The sequence below is a fragment of the Canis aureus genome, chromosome 22 (genome assembly GCF_053574225.1).
Source record: "Canis aureus isolate CA01 chromosome 22, VMU_Caureus_v.1.0, whole genome shotgun sequence".
Taxonomy (NCBI): Eukaryota; Metazoa; Chordata; class Mammalia; order Carnivora; family Canidae; genus Canis; species Canis aureus.
In genome coordinates, this window is record NC_135632.1 from 11,817,043 (window position 1) to 11,832,999 (window position 15,957).

General features: G+C 32.8%; 1 protein-coding gene and 1 long non-coding RNA gene across 42 annotated transcripts in view; one reads left to right on the top strand and one right to left on the bottom strand.

The window, feature by feature from the left end:
* Positions 1 to 11,099, top strand: part of LOC144293759 (uncharacterized) — a 472,204-nt gene extending 461,105 nt beyond the window's left edge. For all 40 annotated transcript variants that reach the window (XR_013361003.1, XR_013361004.1, XM_077864835.1 and 37 more), the window contains one exon: positions 10,411 to 11,099. The gene's annotated coding sequence lies outside the window, so the exon portion shown is untranslated. The remainder of the gene's footprint in view (positions 1 to 10,410) is intronic.
* The window catches only part of LOC144293761 (uncharacterized), a 394,465-nt gene that overhangs the window by 31,453 nt on the left and 347,055 nt on the right, over positions 1 to 15,957 (bottom strand). The window lies entirely within an intron of this gene.

A 15,957-nucleotide genomic window follows, 5' to 3' on the forward strand; every position in this document is an offset into this window, starting at 1 on the left:
TCCCACATATCTGTCCCTGATCCTTGAGGCTATTCCTATTTTTAAGCTTTATAGAGATATAATTGACATATAATCTGGCTGCTTGATATATATATACATATATATATATCAAGAATGTATATGATATATTCTGCAGAATGATGCCATTACCTTACATAGTTATGATTTTATTTCTTGTGATGAGCATTTAAGATCTACTCTCTTCACAATTTTCAAATATATAATTCAGTATTATTAACTATAGTCACCATGCTGTACATTATAACCCCAGAATTATTTATCTTTTAACTGGAAATTCATAGATTTTGACTACCTTCACCCATTTTCCCTACCTTCCACCTCCCATTGAGGCTGTTTCTTACTTTGAAAATCCTTTGGTGGAAGAGACTAGGATAAGAAACACATTGTTTTGTTTGGCTTTGTTTTGATGTGTGTGTATATGAGTGTTTTATTTTCTCTCAAGATTTTATTTAAATTGAAGATAATTCACATATAGTGTAGTATAAATTTCTATGTGAGTGTTTTAACAAACTACTAAGATGCTTTTACTTTCCCCTAAATTCTACTAAAAGCCTATATTTTTTGGCTTAGTACATCTATCTTTTATTTTATCATAGACAGCTGAAAAAAAGCCAATTCCATATTTGTATGGAAGACACCTAGTATTTTGCTAATTTCCCCAATGTGACATGTGTTGATGTTGACAAACTTCTTACCTTTATATGACAAAGGTCCAGTTTTTTCTAGCTTCCAATGACAATTTTCTACCACTCAGGATCTTATAGACAGCCTTCTCAGGTCTTCCAACTCTTCTTAAAATCTCTTTAAGATCCTTTCAGATTCCAACCTAGTTTTAAAGTCAATGCCACATGTTTTGGATTTCTAGTATGGTGCCACATTACTGCCAGTTGCCACATTTTGTTATGGCTATCTCAAATTTTGTTATAGGCTAGTTTGCCTAGCAGACTGATTAAAAATTATAAAAATTTAATTGTATTTCACAATTTTTGAATCAGGGAATCAGGTATGACTTGGCTGTTGGATTCTTCTTTATGGGGCATTGACTGGGGTCACTTATTGGTATTCAGTGGTCTTGTGACTTAGTGGCAGTAGGTGGAAGAATGGGATCATCTCACACATTTGTTTCTTCCTTTAGTCTCAAGGCTTCCCCACATGGGCTTTTCAGAGGTTAGTTAGATCTAATACATGGCATCTTAGGGATCCCCAAGAGTATAAACCTGTTGAAAGCCGTAAGCCATAATGTCTGATGCTCTATACTCTGCTATTAAAGCAGTCACAAGCCAGATCATATCAAAAAGAATATGAAAACACACCTGCCTTTCAATAGTGGAAGTGTCAAAGACTCTTCAGCCATCTTTAATATGGCACAATCTGCAAAGAGCTTAAATTATATGAAACTTGAAACTTCCCTACTTTAATAATCTTAGTTAGCAAAGCCCACCTGCTTATTCTCTTGGCGTATATGTCCTTACAGTTAAACTAGACAGAAATGTATTTTTTTGCATTGGAAGTAAGATAAAACAAAACAGTACAGAGATGCTAATTATGCCCCAAGGAAAAAAGCCATAGCCTAGTTGACTACCAAGATTTTCAGATAGGCCATGTGAAAAATTTCTCTGTTTTACATTTATAATTATAATGATAAACATATCTAGTGACTATATTGAAACTTGTCTGGTCTTAGGTCCAGAAATTTTATACCGAAGAATCCATCTAGTTTTAGTCTAAGACCAGAGTGGGTAGTGCATGGAATTTTACATGATAAGAAATAAGATAATGGTGAATCACATTAATTAACCTGTTTTTTTTAATGGCTTTAATTTTCTTCAAACTGAGATCAAAATGATTACTGTAAGGACTGTGCCAAAGAAAGAAGGCATTGCTAATTTTGCAGGATACACAACTGGGACTCTGTGATATTTAGAAATAGGAACAAGCAAAGGAAACCAAGAAAGTGTGACCTGTCTGATTAAAAGAATAGCTAGATCATTTAGAGTAATGGGAGTCAAGCAAAAAAAAGATTTCATGAGAAAATGGTCAAAATTAATAATATTTCAGAAAAATGTAAGATTAGAAGGGTGTTTTAAATTTGTGAACATGAGATTTATTGGTAACCTTTACAAAAGCAGTTTAAATATAGTGATGATGGAAGAAGCCAAATTGTAATGGTTTGAAGAGTGAATAGGAATAGGGCAAGAGACTCTGAAAGGGCACTTAATCAATCCTTTCACTGAAGGATGATAGAGAAAGCGGTTTGGAGCACGAGGAGCATGAGGGCCAGAGGTTTTTTTTATTTTTTATTTTATTTTTCAACATTTATTTATAATCTTTACATACAACTTGGGGCTTGAACTCATGTCCCCAAGATAGAGAGTCATGTGCTCAACCGACTGAGCCAGCTAGATGCTCCCAACGAGGTTTTAAAAATTATTTTGGAAAACTACCAAGATGCAAAATGAATCCCATATGATGATATATTTGGGGAGGAGGGGTAAATAGTTTTATAAAAATTATTATTATATAAGTGGTTTTATAAAAATTATTAGTTGCCAGTCTTCATAGGAAAGTATTTCCTATAGAAAGTTAAATTTCTGTTGGATGGGATTTGGTAGTATTTCCTTGAGAATTTTTGCATCCATGTATATTGGCCTATAATTCTCCTTTTTAGCGAGATCTTTGTCTGGTTTTGGAATCAAGGTAATGCCGGCCTTGTAGAATGAGTTTGGAAGTTTTCCTTCCATTTCTAATATTTGGAACAGTTTGAATAGAATAGGTATTATCTTTTCTTCATTATTCCCTCTGCAGATTATAGGTCTGTTCACGTGTTCTATTTCTGAAAAACAAAAAGGTCTGTGCCACCACCACCCCTCTTCTGCATGACCATGCTGGCCACAGTCCAATCCAATCCATTGTCTTCATTTTTCCCTCTGCTTTCTTTGCAGAGCTTTCAACTCCTGCTTTAAAACATTGCAATGGATTGTAAGAAGTACATTTTACACCAGAGTTAGGTGCACACATTTGCTTGTATACTTGAAAATATGTATTACAAAACAGTACACAGTTGACCTTGAACAGCATGGGGTCAAACTGTGCAGGTCCATTTATACGCATTTTTAAAAATAAATTCAGTACAGTACTGTAAATGTATCTTCTTTTCCTCTTAATTTTCTTAATAAATATTTTCTTTAGCTTACTTTCTTGTAAAAATTCAATATATAATACATATAGCATACAAAATGTGTGTTGTTTATGTAAACAGTAGGATATTAGTGGTTAAGTTTTTAGGGAGTCAAAAGCTATACATGGATTTTAAGCTGTGCAGGGGGAAGATCAGCGTCCCTAACCTTGTGTTGTTCAAGAGTCAACTGTATATCCTTATATGTATGATATATTATTTTAGTCTTGCAGCACTAAAAGAGGACTTTCCTGGATGTTAGCCTTATTAAAATGCATTTATAATAATATTAAATTATTGCTTGATTTTTTTCACTCTCATCCTCTCATGCGTGTATAAAGAAGTTTTTGTTTTCCAGAAATTATGTGCTGTGTAATATTATCAGCAATCTTTTGAATAATTGAGTGTAATGGTGCATTGGTTTTCTAAGAATCTCTCAGTAGGTTTAGGATATAAATATGTACATGTTCAAACATAAAATCATACTCCCCTGAGCACCTCTATGTTCTTGCTAGCTATCTTCAGTTATATCTGTTATAATCTCTACAATCTCACTTTTGTCCAATAAATGTCAGAACATAGTATTAGTTCATTACAAAATAAAATGTATTTGTTATGTATGTCTTTAATATTTCAAAGTGCATTATGAGTTTAAAAGGGGGAAACTAGAAGACTTGCTTTTTTACTGCACATCATCTATGTCTAATGATGCTGAAAAAGATGAAACAAACATATCATAGACTTTTGTCTGTGAAAAAGGAATTGACTCCAAAGGAAATGGACAAATTGTATAAGTAGTGAACACACATATGGCAAATGTTTTTACTCTTTAGGCTTTATAGATGTTAATAATTTATCATATTATATCTCATACAGCAAAATATTTCCTAGTGATCTTGTGTTGAAAGTTAAATTGTAGCATCATTTGAGACCAACTGCTTAGAGTTTAAAGAAACCTGAATTAAATATTGTAAATAAAGACTTGATGAGCTCTTTAGAAGTGTTCAATTTTATTTTATAATTTTTCAAATTGAAAATGAAAAAGCTTATATTGAAGCATATAACAGGGAAGCCATCATATTATATCAGTTTGAGAAACACACACAGTAGCTAAATGATTAATAAAGCTTTATGAAGTTGACATTGCCAAATGCCTGCTTGATGAAAAGTCAGTAATAAAAATCACAGCACTGCTTTTTTCCAATAGTACCATAGCTTGTCAAATTAATGATTTAGCTGTAAATATGAATTTATACTATTTCTTAACAAAATTATAACTATGCCTCACAAATAGATGTATGTATAGATAATAGGTGGTGGTTGTTTTGCACTTTTTTGTTGGATATCAGTACCAAATAATCATCAAGGAAATTATTTTATGGAAATGCTTGAAAATAGGCCACCTGGATAGCTCACTTAAACTTCTGACTCTTGATTTTGACCAAAGTCATGACCTCACCCATGAAATCCAGTCCCAGGACAGGCTCTGCACTCAGCCGAGTATGCTTGACCCTCTCCCAAGGCCTCTGATGCCCCTGCCCCTCCCGCCTCGACCCTGCCACTTGCTCTCTCTCTGTCAAATAAATATATTAATTTTTTTAAAGAAAATGTTTGGAAATGAGCAGAACTAGTGCTAACATATTCAAAGAATTGATTAACCAATTTAAATCTCAGGGTTTGTTCAGAAACAATTGTGTTGTCATTGGCATTGATGATTAAAACTCCTGTTGCCTTCACACAAATCAAACCAGTGGCACCAAGCTGTATAAATAGTTCCATTATTTTTCCCAGCATGTACTCACAAGGGATGAAATAAGGTCACTGAAGATTGTCCTTCAGATATCGGTAAAAAGTATTCATTTTAATTTTGTAAAACTTGCTCTTAAATACAAGCTTTAAAAATATTTTGTATGAAGAAATCCAGAAATACGAATAAAGCCCTTGTGCTATAAACTGACACAGGCTGGTTGTCTAAAAGTACATAAACTCCTTTGAGTTGAGAGTTAAAGTAACTGCCCCCCCCCCCCCCCCCCATGAAACAGCGTTTTCACTTGAAGGAACAACTGACAGATAAATTATGCTTATTCAGACTTGAGTATTTGACAAATATTTTCTTGAATGTGGATGAAGTCAGCCAGTCACTTTAAAGAAAACACATAACAGTATTTTTACCAATAAAAATTACACTTTAGAGCAAAAACTAAAATGTTGGAAAACTTATTTTCTGCCTCCTTGAGCTTGATAGCTTCTCAGTGCTTAAAGACTTTTTTGATAAGACTGATGGTGATATTAATAAATGTGGCTATTTTAATTATGTGTAAAACTGTGTTAATATTTGGAAGAATCTGATATTAGAATTTGGAAGTTATCCAATTCAAAGAAATTTTGGAGATGATGGGAAATAACTCTTAAATATTTACTCTGGATGTATGTTACTCTGTATGGAACATTTCTGAAATAAGAAAGGACTTTCACCTATTTAAGAAACTAGTAAGAAACAAAGTGCTAGCTAGTTAGAATACATGAAACAACTACAAAATTTCAAAATACAGAAAATAAAAATTTGGGGATAAAAAGAGAATAAAAATAATCTAGTACACAGAATTTCAGGATACTTAGCATGTTGTCACTTAAACTTGACTAGAAAATTCCTGAATCGCTATTCCTGGAACCCCTTATTATTAAATAATTATACAATTGTATTGTAGCCTTAAATGATTTTTTTTTTTTAAGAATTACTTATGGTTGACTCAGGATTTAAAAACTGGAATGGTGAAAGTGATAGTTTATTGGAATGAGTGTCCCCAAAGTTCTCTACTGTGGCTGAGGATTTTTTTTAAGATTTTATTTATTTATTAGAGACAGAGAGAGAGAAAGAGAGAGAGAGAGAGGGAGGGAGGCAGAGACACAGGCAGAGGGACACAGGCTCCATGCAGAAAGCCTGATGTGGGACTCGGTCCCAGGTCTCCAGGTTGACACCCTGGGATGAAGGTGGTGCTAAACCACTGAGCCACCGGGGCTGCCCAATGGCTGAGGATTTTAATTGTACATTGTTGTTGTTTTCAAAGAGGAATTCCAATTATCATGAGATGTGTTGTTATAGGAAGTCTCTTGCCTTCCCAAAAGCCACTCCATTTCTCCCTGAGGAGAAGGGTCAGTCCTTGTCTGAGTCCACACAGAGGACGGTAATAGCATTGCTTTTGTGTAAACTATGTAATCCAAAATTTTAAAAATCTTAACCTTAATACTTGTTCCTTTTGTTTTATTTCAAAAGCTCTGCCATCATAGCCCTCCTGTTTGTCCCCCAACTTGAAACATATGAAGGCTTTTGGTCTCCATGGGAGTGGGGTTGAGGCATGGAGGCAGCTAGTTCCTAAAGACCACATCTTTGTCTTGATGAACTGGAGACCAGTTCAATAAAGTGCACATCTTAAAGAGAGAAAAAAAAAAAAAAAAACTTATGGTTGATGTCTTTGTTTCAATCAACTAAGAATCATAGAAGAAAAGAAAAATTAGATTTTATGTCTTTTGTCCTTAAGCTTATATTTTTGATTATTTTCTAAAACATCTGTAAGTTTTGTGAAGCAATATTCTTATTTTCCTAGGAGTCTCAATATCCCTGATACGGGGTTTAAGATATCACTAAAAGATATTTTTTCTGAGTGAAAGAAGGTTTGATACTAGACTGTCAAGTTTATTTTTTCTTCATACTCATAAAGGATAGTTTTTTTTCAATATGTATTTATTTATTTTAGAGAGAGAGAGAGCAAGCACAGGGTGTGTGTGTGTGGTGGGGGCAGCAAAGGGAGAGAGAGAGATTTTCTTAAGCTGACTTCCACAGAGCACAGAGCCAACAGGGGGCTTATTTCATGACCATGAGATCACAGACTGAGCAGAAACCAAGAGTCAGGCACCTAGGTGCCTCATAAAGGATACTTGTTAGAAGATACAGAAGATGTGTTTATGACTGGCCAACTTAGATATCCTTAGGGGTGGCTTTCAGCTGCTCTCTTGTTGATTTCCAAAAATAATAGCTTAGAGAAATAATCCAAATATAGTAAGAAATCAATTATTATAGTCAATCACCTTTTCTAGTGGATCACTGAAGTCTCTGTTTTGAGTTGTGTAGAATATAACACATAGTGGTTGCATAATGGCAATTAGTACCATGTGCTATACTTAGAATTCCATGAACATACTGAATAACCAGGGGTAATAGACAGTTTTCTTCTCATTTTTTATTTAACTATGACTTGAATATTAGAAAATAGGGAATTATCAAATTCAAAAATGGCTTCAAGGTGAATTCCAGAACAGAAGCAATTTACTTATGCTAATATCAGCTAACATATATATAAGCAATTTCAAATAACTGTCAAACTTTATTACCATAAATCTTTCCTAAGGCATTGATGCTGCTTAGAAATATTTAAACTTAATGTATTAACTTTAGTTAAGAAGGGATTAACATATAAATATTTAATGCAACTCCTATCTATATTTATTGTTTTAAGTAACATAAGTATCTTTTATATTACTCCCATCTACCCACTTCTCTTTCCCCTTCTTCTGTCTTCCTTGTCACCACATATATATGCTCTTGAAAAAAAGCTGATATGGAAAGTTTTCTTCTCCACATTGAGACAATTGCAGATACACTACTATTAAGACATATCACACAGCTATCATAATTCACGTTTAAATGTTTAACTGGGCTGGGCACCTAGGTAGCTCAGTTGGTTAAGCATCTGTCTCTGCCTCAGGTCATGATCTCAGGGTCAGAGATCAAGCTCCCTCCCTACTCAGCAGGTAGTCTGCTCTCTTTCCTTCTGATATTTCCTCTGCTTGTGCTCTCTCTCAAATAAATAAATAAAATCTTTAAAAGTCTCTCTCTCTGTGACTATCATAAATAAATAAAAATTAAAAAAAAAGAGTAAATAAACGTTTAACTGGGCTAAAATACCTATTTTCTCTATTCTTCAGTTTCCTTATGATTAATAGGGATTAGCTGATGGGATGGATTAAAATATTGCTAATATTCAAATACTGAGTATGTAAATATCGATGAATGTTGTATATAATTTTTAAAATATTTACTTTCTGTCATGCCAGTGCCTGCATATGCTTTAAGTAAATCAACAGAGAGGAAATAAAAGTTCATAACAGCACAAGTGAGAGTCAGAGCCTTTAGTAAGAATTTATGTTAAGCCCCATGTGTATTTGGACAGTTAGACACAGAAATAATCATAATATGTATGTATGCAGAGGTTAATAGGCACACATATATTCCCCAGCTGTGTCTACAGAGAAGGCCTAAATGCAATGACACCTCAGCAGCTGTGAACTTATTTGGTTTCCAAATACCATTCTCCAAGAAAAGGAATCGGGGCTCTTGGAGAAAAATACTGATTCTAGCCCTGGGAAAAGGAAAATACAAGATGAACCTGGAGCACCTTGTAGTAAAAGAAAGTTAAGAAGTGCTAAAAAAGCAAAATAAGGGGATATGTGAAAAGACATAAGAGCCAAACTGAAAGAGCTCCCCGTGACCAAAGCTGGAAAAATTTAAAGACAAAATAATGTAGTATTGGTTTATAGTCTAAAGTATAAAATTAATACTTTTGAGTCTAGACAGCTATAAATAAATTATCACAAAAATAAAGCAGGGCAAGGAATAAACTTCCCTACAGAAGATTTCAAAATGACAGATACAGATACATCTCCGGTGGATGGAATTAAATCATCACACCCCTTGAAATAACTTATAACTAGACTTAATAACTTATTTCTAAATAATAGAGTAAGGAAAGAGAAAAATCACAACTTTACGCCAGAGAAAATACTACCTGAAATAAGCAATGAAGGTTAAAAACATCAGTGATATCATGTGGCTATCATGTACCCCTTGAGGTGATGTGATGCAAAGGACACTTAATGCTGTTATATTTTTTTGAAGACCTGTAACTGTATTCTAATCCTGAGGAACAGAAAAGACCAGACAGACCCTAACTGAGGATATTCTGCAACATACTAATACCTCTCAAAAGCATGAAGTTCATGAAAAACAAGAAATGACAGAGAAACTTTTACAGACCCGTAGGAGACATGATAAGGAATGCAATGTGATATTCAGGAATTCCTCTTGGAACAGAAAAAGGACATAAGTGGAAAAACCAGTAAAATCCAAATCAAGTCTAGAATTTATTTATTTATTTATTTATTTATTTATTTATTTATTTATTTATTTATTTTTTAGAATTTATTTAATAGTAATATATCAGTGTTTGGCTTATTAGTTTTGATAAATGCACCTTGGTAATTAACATTTGGAGAAATTGGATGAAGGGTACAGGGAAATCCCTGTACTGTCTTTGCAACTTTGCTATAATTCTAAAATTATCCTAAGAGAAAACATTTTTAAAGAGTATATGACAAAACACTTGTAGGTTCTTGTTACAGAAAACATTTCTGATTGGACCTATACACCTGATTGATAATTATAGATTAATGCCAAAGGAGTTTCACTGATAATTTTTTTAATGTACAGTATCCACCTTCCATGACATGTTGTAGTGCAGTAAGTCACAAAGCTTAGAACTTTTAGGGAATTAGTAAGTTAAAATGTAAATATAGTAACTATGAAGGTCAATTTATCTTTGACTTGTAAAACTAAATGTTCTGACACTTTGACCCAGACACAATTCAGAAATCAAATTGTGATCAGGAAAAGTACTGGAGAATTTGCACTTGGTTGAAATAGGAGTATATACAGTCCCCTTCAGTTAAACACACATACATGCACATGCACATTTCATAGGAAAATGATATATTTTTGAAAGCTCAGTACAACCCATTTCACAAACATTTCAATTAACTAAATTTTAAAATCTAAGAGAATATGGTTAGCAGTTATAAAAACTAAGAGGACATAAGTATTAAAAAAGGCCAAAACATAACAGAAAACATATAAATTATCTAATGATCACCTTTTATTCTTAATTGAATATGTTTCTCACTCCAAAAGTAAAAGGAGAAAATACAAGCAATTCATTGTTAATCTTTTATGTAAACTCATTACCTTGGAAAAGACTCCCATTTTAGCATATTTGAAGTTAATGTATTTTTCTATGTGAGATTTATTAAACAATACATATAGGTGTTTCTATTTTGAAGTAATTGCTTAGTAGCACAGCTTTCACGGTTTTTTCATTTAATAGGGGTTTGGATGAAAAAGACTGCCTCGAACTAAGGAAAATAAATTACATCTGGAGATAAAAATGAGAATCGTGAAACTTTTTGAATAAAGAAAATTATATTCCACAAATATACTATTATATTTGCAAAGATTCATAATATATTAAGGGTATGTATATTCTAGTCATATCTTATGTAATTAGAATGAAAAAGAAACAAAATATTTAATATTATGCGGGTGTTTCTTGTTTGTAAAATTCAAATATTCTTGTTTGTAAAATTTAAATATTTCTGCCTCCTATATTTTATGACCATTTTCTTAGACATTTTTCACAGGTAATCATGTTTTATCTTTTTGTTCAAATTGCATTTAATTTTACTCACACATCATCCTTTTCCTAGGCATTTATAATCGAGACTCATTTGCAAAACCCTCCTGATAATTCATTGTCTTTAAATCCTTGCTTTCTCTTGCTTAAACTTTAAGGTAAAAGCTAAAACTTCATGAGACTGAATTTCTTTTATCATCTCTTTGGCCCTTAGAGTACTTGTTTTTATGGTATTTTAGATGTTTGTATCTGTTGGATTTTTACTTTGTATTTTGGATTTAAATAAAGGATTAAAGCAAATTCCATGGAAAATACCTTTATGCAAAGTAATATATCTTGTGGGCTCCGGAAAGACTAGATTAAAGATTTTTAAAGAACTTACTGGGAAGAAAATCAATAAATTCAGTTTTGAATTAAATACAAAGCTTTCAGGAATTCATTGTCACCTCACTTGTGATTCTCATTAGCAACTTGAGTATGGCTATGATCCTCCCCTGGCTCTACCGCAGCATCGGGCGTTATCCTGAAGCTTGAGGGCAGGAGGCACTGAGTTAACTTTTTGTGATGCCTTTGCTTCAGTTGCTGATTTACTCTAGCTACTCACAAGAGGACTTGCAAGTCCTCTTTTAAATCTCTCTTAACAACTGCTCCCCGTGATTTCCCCCATGGCTGTAAGCTATACAGATTTATAGTACTGTGCTCATTTATACACTGTATTTCCTTTTAGGAGTTTTAAATTTCCTATAAGTCGTTAGCATTATTTGTCCCTTTGCTCTTGTATTATGGAGTTAGATGACGAGATGTGATAGGTTATGTTTTAAAAACCTATTCATTATTTATCGTGCTACTGAAATGGAGCATTTGCTATCTTGCTGCAAGTTCTGGTTTATTTAGTACACTCCTAAGTTAAAAAACTGTTGGAGTTGCTCTTGCCACTACCCATTAGAATAGCTTATTCTTATTTTCCCAAGAAGAAACTCAGAATATCTGATGAGACAAAATGCTAACAGTTAGTAGTGATGTGTTTTCATGTTTCTTACTCCTTAGAGCTACTGATTAAATAATTTTTGTTCCCACAGGGACAATATCCGATATTCTTGGTATCCATGTCAAGGAAAATGTAAATGTACTCAGAATAATTTTATTATATTTCTTCTCTGAGAAGTAATAGTTTTTTTTTTTAATTTACTAATTGCATAAGTTGTTTGATCTGTCTTCAGTTTGGCAGACAACTTGATGAACCAAGTAAGCTCTTGGTATATGTGCTGCAGAGGAAGCTGCTATATTGAGAAGTGGCTATAGTTCACTCACACTGTCACAGATGTTATGGAAATTAAAACAGTTCAACCATCTAATCTTTCATGATTGCTTTTATAGAGAAGAAAAATAAGTTTGTTGTTGAAGATATAATTTGTTGTTGGGTTTTGTTTTGTTTTTTTTTTTTTCTTTCCTGGTAGAGAGAGGGAGACACTTATCAATGGAAATTTCCTTTATAAAGGTAAAGTTCTTCTACAAAAAAGGAACTCCAATTTTTTTTTCCAGATTTTCTCCTGAGTCTGCACCCTCTCAAAAATAATCAGCCCAAAATAATCTTATGCCAGAGCATATTTTGGGTTGGTATATTTTGCTCCCCTTCATTTTCTAAGGAAAGTACTCCAAAAACATGAACACTGGACTGTTTTATAGTGAGATGTATAAAGATTTTAGTTAGAAATATTTAAGACTGGAAAAATTATTACTATCTCCATTAGCTGTACTTATATGTCTCCCACAATCCCAATGCCCCTGTTTCTGATTATACTTTGATAATCTAACACATTACTAATATTTTCATGGCTACAGAACCAGGAATGTGACTAGACTCCTTTTCTAACACTAGTAATGGCCATGACATCCTTTCAAACTGACACTTCCCACTATTTAATGCTCTACGTTGCATTAGGCACTTAAAAGCGCATCAGAATCATTCTGAATCATATAGAAATCAATCAATAATTGGACCAAACTTTATAATATTGTATAAGATGAGAAAACTGAATATTCTATTAGGGCAAACTAAGAATTTCAAAATCATATTACATTGATTTTTGAATCAGCTTCTGATAATGGGATTACTAATACACTTAGTTTTTATTCTTCCAAAATATGAAGTCATATAACATGTCCCCTTTATGTCTGGTCTGTAAAATGGAAGAGGAGAAAATTCTCTCAAAAGTCAGACATGAGCAACCAGAATTTGTATCCTTAGTACAATGAGAATAAGAATCATTTAAGAGGAATGCTGTGAAAAATATTCTTAGAAGGCATTATTATTCATAAGCATGGATGTCTTATGTCCAAAACTGTAGTTGATGACTCATTTAGGTATATTTTATGTGGCTGTAAAAAGATTTAAAACACAATATCAGCATAATAAATGATCCTTATGCAAAAACATCAGTTTCGTAGAAAATAATTTTAAATATTAGAACAAGACTAACAGAAAAACAATTCTCAAATTGAAACTATATAAGATATGATACTGTCAAAATTTAGAGATTACTACTGCTTTAATTAAAATATTTAAGAGTAAGAATTGTTAAATTCATTAATAGGAGGCCATTAGACTGAGGTGGCTCTACTAGCATGAATGAAGGTCTATACAGCACACCAAAATCTAAGCTTATAAATGCCTCAAGGTTATGAAATCAAAATGCTAATTATGTGAAGTGATAGGTGTTAAATGCACTCACTGTAGAAATAATTTCACAACATATGCTTAGATCAAATCATTGTTATATAACTTAAACTAATACAATGTTCTATGTCTACTATATCTCAGTAAGACTGGAAAAAAATAGAAACCCTTATTTTTGTTCAGTAGAATGTTCAAATAGAGATATTTATTTGCATTCTATGAATAGTTCTGGAAATGCTAATAGTATGAAATGTTTAGTAGTCAATTTAATCAAATTTACTAACTGTATAGGATTCCTAATTTAACCTTTCCAGTAGCTTTTCTCTTTGAGGTATGTATTTGCTCCCTGCATACCCAACTGTCATTTCTACTTCCCCATATCTAATACATTTGTGAAAGAAATTATGTTCCATGTGTTTGGTTCAAAGTAAATACTGTCATTGATATATGCTTAGATCAAATGACAAATATTTGGTCTTTTTTGTTTTTTCTTCAAGGAAATAATATTAACATACCTTTCCATTTTCAGAGAAATGTATTATATAAAATGTGCTCTTCATTTCTTATTTAAACTCTTAATTGTTTTGCTTGTGGGTGATAGCACAGATAAAAATCCTTTATATAATTAAATTTCAAACTAACATATTCAAAATAAATTAGTGTTCTTTTCAAAGCATTCCAGATCAGGAATCCAAACAATGAAAGAGAAGTAGTGATTTGCACTAAATAGTTAATTTTTTCTATTTTTGCCTGAGAGTCATATAAAACGTTAGGTTCAATGATCAATTCATTAGTCAGGGGAGAACTTAAGGGGCACCCAATATATCAGACAGATAAATGGGACGTTGAGAACCCTGGGGAACCTCATCACTCAACATTGCTTTTGAGGCATCCAGGCAAAACCTAAAAGGTATTTATTGGTATCATGGATGGACTACCTCTGCTGCATGCCCAGGGTTTCCTACTTAGAATTCATGGACCTGTGCATCTTTTCCGAACTATTCAGTCAGAATGTTGAGAGCGAGAAGAGTTCCAGGAATCTACACCTTTAACAAGCCTTCCAGATGATGTTTATGTCCACATAAGCCAGAGCCTTGGTAGTTTCATGGAGTTGGATTTGGAAACTCAAATTTTATTTAAGCTCTTTATTTAAAAATAGTGGGAAAACAGTGGCCAAGCAATGTTATGTGATTTCTTCAAATTGTCCATGGTAGAGACAAGATTTGAAAAATTGAGTCTTCTACCTCTTGCCTATATTCTAGTACTCTTCCTACTATACTGCATGCATTTCAAATCCTTACCATTAGATCTCATTAAAATTCCCACTAGAAACCATGTAGAAACTTGTCAATTTGTCACATAAAATATATTAATGTTAAAAACAAAAATTGCATATGTAATAAGTTTCACGTCATGTAAACCATAAAATTATGAATTGAAAATTACTACTGTCTTACAAAATAAGTACTACTACATTTAAAAAATGTTGTTTTTGAACTATAATTAATATACAGTATTGTGTTACTTTTGAGAGAATTACTACATTTTAACGTTTACTTGGTATGAAACTTTTTTTCACTTTGTTCTCACATCCTTTGTCCCCCCATCATTTCTCCACTAATTTTGAGAGAAGTGTTAGTAGTATATTTCAACTGAGCATAGGGTGGATTTGATGTTGTTAGTACAAAAAGCTGCAAAGGTAGGTTTGGTTAGGAACTCATGAATATTACCCTTAGGTCTTTAACTTTCCTCCAAAAGCAGTTATCCATTTTTAAACTGACATTATCTGTCCACCTCCCCAGACTTCTCTCTTAGAGATCATTCTGTTATTCTAGTAGTGATATATAGAGTGAATTTGGAAACATAGATTTTGAAAATTTAAACAGTGTATCAGAAATTATAAATTATATGTCATATATTTTCTTCTAACATTCCCATGAGAATCATGGTCAAAAATCTCAATAAGAAAATAAAGAATTTAAAATATAGATGAAGAATTTGAAGAAAGTTAGAATAGTAAACTCATTCTCTTAAGTCATAGAAATTTATAGCCAAATATCTAATCTTTGACATGTCTTCCATTGGCGATTGTGCTCTTTAATCATGCTTAAAACAAACACATGTGATCACCATATATACTTAATCTGATGATATGTGCATATTTAAAAACACAAGAAATGGAAGAATGAACACACTATGATGATTATGTCCCATAGTTATATATTAATTTGAAAATCTTTAAAAATTTAATAAAAATCAAATTCCAGTAAAATGCTTTTAAATCTATTTTTTTAAATTAGAATTTGTTTCCTTTTTTTTAAATCTTTTTTTTTTAATGTTTATTTATTTATGATAGTCACACACACAGAGAGAGAGAGAGAGAGAGAGGCAGAGACACAGGCAGAGGGAGAAGCAGGCTCCATGCACCAGGAGCCCGACGTGGGATTCGATCCCGGGTCTCCAGGATCGCGCCCTGGGCCAAAGGCAGGTGCTAAACCGCTGCGCCACCCAGGGATCCCTAGAATTTGTTTCCTATAAATATATTTTCTCCTATCTAAAACTCA